The sequence below is a fragment of the Sinocyclocheilus grahami genome, unplaced genomic scaffold (genome assembly GCF_001515645.1).
Source record: "Sinocyclocheilus grahami isolate Dianchi unplaced genomic scaffold, SAMN03320097.WGS_v1.1 scaffold21.1, whole genome shotgun sequence".
In the NCBI taxonomy this organism is placed as follows: Eukaryota; Metazoa; Chordata; class Actinopteri; order Cypriniformes; family Cyprinidae; genus Sinocyclocheilus; species Sinocyclocheilus grahami.
In genome coordinates this window covers 3,619,183-3,622,866 of record NW_015505200.1, presented here as the reverse complement: position 1 = coordinate 3,622,866, position 3,684 = coordinate 3,619,183, and the positions used below count along the sequence as shown (strand labels likewise).

General features: G+C 34.6%; 1 long non-coding RNA gene across 1 annotated transcript in view; it reads right to left on the bottom strand.

Moving 5' to 3' along the window:
* Nucleotides 1–1,257, bottom strand: part of LOC107557203 (uncharacterized) — a 96,275-nt gene extending 95,018 nt beyond the window's left edge. Inside the window, exon 1 of the long non-coding RNA XR_001605372.1 lies at nt 791–1,257. This is a non-coding gene — a long non-coding RNA (uncharacterized lncRNA). The remainder of the gene's footprint in view (nt 1–790) is intronic.
* Between the last annotated feature and the right edge of the window lie 2,427 nt (nt 1,258–3,684).

Below are 3,684 nucleotides of genomic sequence, written 5' to 3'. Positions count from 1 at the left end.
TATATTTTTAATATATGTATATATATATATATATATATATATATATATATATATATATATATATATATATATATATATATTCAAACTGTTCTGATATTCTAATTTGTATATTAAATAAATATGAATACATATTGTACGTCCTCTATGTACAGTAATAGACCACAATATATAATACATAAAATTAATACATAAAAAAATAATTCATATTTTTACATATTCTTATACTTTATATATTATGATCTATATTACTGTACATGCAGTTTGCTTATACAGTATATAGTTCCACATATTTTTGAATGCATCAAATAGAAGATTTATTATACTCTTTAACTATATTCTATATCATTATCTAAATGACAAATGCTGAAAGTAAAATTCTGCAATCATAACTTGCGTCAAAAGAGCATATGAAACCAACTTCTTTAAAACCATCCATGCAATGTTTTTACTCACTGTACTTGCACTTGTGAATCATTCAAAACAACATGAATGCATAAAACTGATCCTACTTCTGGAGTACTGCTTTAACGAAATCTACTAAATGCATATTCAAATAATGTAATCGAAGAAGAATACAGCTTTGGTTACACCAGACCAGGTCTGCTCCCTGATGTGACTTTAGTAATGTGACATTCGGTCTGAAGCTCAGAATGATAATGTTTTGATTGATGCACAACACACAAACCAATTAATTACCTGAGCACCCTCCCATTCCCCAGTCAGACCCCTTCAGTACAGCACAGCTGCTATGAGAAGAGAACACTTATTAAACACAAGACGCTCAACTTACCTAGTTTTGGAAGCCGGTGTTGTAATTGCCTTTAGATCTTCACCTTATCTGCTTTTCCCTGGTCCTTGAGCAGTTTTCTCCCTCTCACAATGTTTCTGGCAAAGGTCTATTGATCGGTCAAGCTGTGTTTTCAGTAGTCTATTGCTGCCACCGGTTAGATTGGAGCTCCTTTCAGGCTGCCTGTCGCGGCTGCAATGAGAAGGCTGAGCAACGTGTGCACCTTGCTCTCGCTCTAAATCGGTCTCTCTCTGTCTATCCGTCTTTCGCACCCTCCTCTCTCACACACATGCACACTATCACTGTGTCTCCCTCCCTCGCCCAGCGACACCCCCCTTCTCGTTCTCTTTCCTTCTTCTACCCTCCCTATGCCTCTATACCCCCTGTCTTTTTCTCTCTCTCTCTCTCTCTCTTCCATTGTATTGATCTGCCAGTGCTGGCGCTCTCCTCCTGCAGCCTCTAGAGGGTGTTCCAATAGTCGACAGTAGCCAGTCCAGAACTAATCCCACTAGCTTCAGTTCAGTTTAGCTCTGAAAGAGAAAGCTGGAGAGAAAGGAGAGCGAGAGCGAGAGCGAGAGACAAAAGGATGAGATGTGGATTCTCTTACACACTATATAAAAAGCCTGTTAAATTTACAGTAAAAGCTGGCAGCTTTTGTTGGCACAAGTTCACTGTGAAAATACAGTGACAACATTTCAGGCGTTACAGGAGGCATTTTGGTGCCTGTTTTGTTGTAGTGGAGTGTAGTGTGTATTTACTGTTATACTGTATAAAAAATAAAAACAAACACACACACATAAAATATAATTTAATATAATTATATATTTTTTCTGAATATATAAAAATACATCTTATGTCAATTTTAATGATTTATTTATTTGTTTTGTTGTCATAAATGTAATTATGTTGTTTGACAGATCAAGTATTCAAAAAAAATAAAAAATGAGGCCACTGAGGCTCTTCAGTCACCCTAAGTGTCTCACTTTAACTTTTCACTTCTAAATAAAATATTAATAAAAACAACATTAAAAAAGTAATACAAATATTTGATATCCTACAAATCGAAATAAATTAATATGTCCACAAATCCCCTACCCCCAGATTAATAAAAGCAGTGGCGGTTCTACATTGAATTACCCCTTTCACACACTTAAGAGAAAACACACTTAAGAGAAACTATTGCAATTACAACAGGAAACACACTTTTTAAGGTGCACAATCTCCACCTCCAACATTGCCAAGAGACAATGAACACAATTCGGAACAAAATATGACAATATAAATTATCAGAACTTAAATAAATATACACTATACACTGTATCTAATTTGCATATTAATGTGTTCTTGGAGCAACATTTAATGAAAAAAAGAAGTGTAATAATTGGAGTAATAATTGGCAACATTTTAATAATAATATCTAATATTTGATAGGAATATTGATGCATAATTTATTTCCATATTCACTTGTTGTGTCTCCCAAAATGCCTGATAAACATGATTTAAGTCCTAATGTCCTCTACAGTGGACATGTATGAAATTAATGCCCTGTTCTGTAACAGAAAGTCATTTTTTGATTTGAAACCCCATAACGTTTTGACATAAGGTCTGAGATGTTGGTTTATGAAATACAATTTGAAAAGTTTATTATTATAGTTCATTATTTCTCTATTATTTTAAAATTATTAATATTTTTTCGCTCTTTCACTCTTACTGTCTCTATTCCTCTCAGGCAAAGTGCAATCTGTGCTGTCTGCTGGGCAGCGGGACCCCTGCCTCAGTGAGAAACAGTGAAACTGAGACAGGCATTAATGTTTCAGCAGGCAGTCTGAAGCAAATTAATACAAACAGAGAAGGTGAAGTCATATCCCTGCTGTGCTGGTCTTTACGAATCAAAATTGGAAAATAACCTTTATATCACCTCCCAGGAGGATATCAGACTATTATTAGTTAATACATTTCATCATATTGTCATGGTGACAGTGTTCGACTTGCCTTTCAGGAAAAATTTTGCACAATCAGCATTATTGCTCGCAGCTGAGAGGCTGTGACGTAACAATCTGTCAATAAATCAACACACCTTTGGCGTGACACGCAAGGTAAATTATACTGAGATTAAATGCTGCGATTTTCATCTGAGCCACGGTTTTCCCACAACACAGAAAAAGAAACCTCATGCTCATATTGTCATTATTATTAGTTGGGAAATTCCTTTAAGTCAACTGCTATCTGGGCCTTTTTTATATTTTTTAGAGACTAGTGGCTTACTTACGCACACACACACACACACACACACACAAAATCACTCAGAAATTGCTAGTAAATTTCACAAATAACTACAAAGAAATAGCACTTAACACACTGAATTAAACATGAAATTGTGAAGTAAAATGATTGAAAAAGTATTTTCTTGTAAAACAAACAATATATACTGTATGTATATATATACAGTATATGTATGTATATATATTCAAAGCGTATCTTCAGTCTTGTATTGTGCACTACTGTATGTACATCATGCACTCACCCTCATGTCGCTTCAAACCATTTCTTTCTTCTGTGAAACACAAGAGAAGATATTTTGAAAAAAAAATCTGTGTTTTTTGTCTTTACCTGTAAGGACTTTCATTGTATAAACAATGAAAGTCCACAGCAAAAAAAGAAACCCGTAAAGACTTGGAACAATAAGTAAATGGCAATGCTGACAGAATTTTCATTTTAGTGTGAACTATCATTTTAAGTTGTGAGAAAGACTTCACTGTGCTAAAGAGTGGGCTGTTTCTAACAATAACAGGCATCTGGAAAAACCTGCACTACCATGTTGAATAATTGAGAGCGTTCATAGTTATTCGGAGTTCCCAGAGCCTGAGGTTCCTACAGTAGACTACCAGCTACATTAA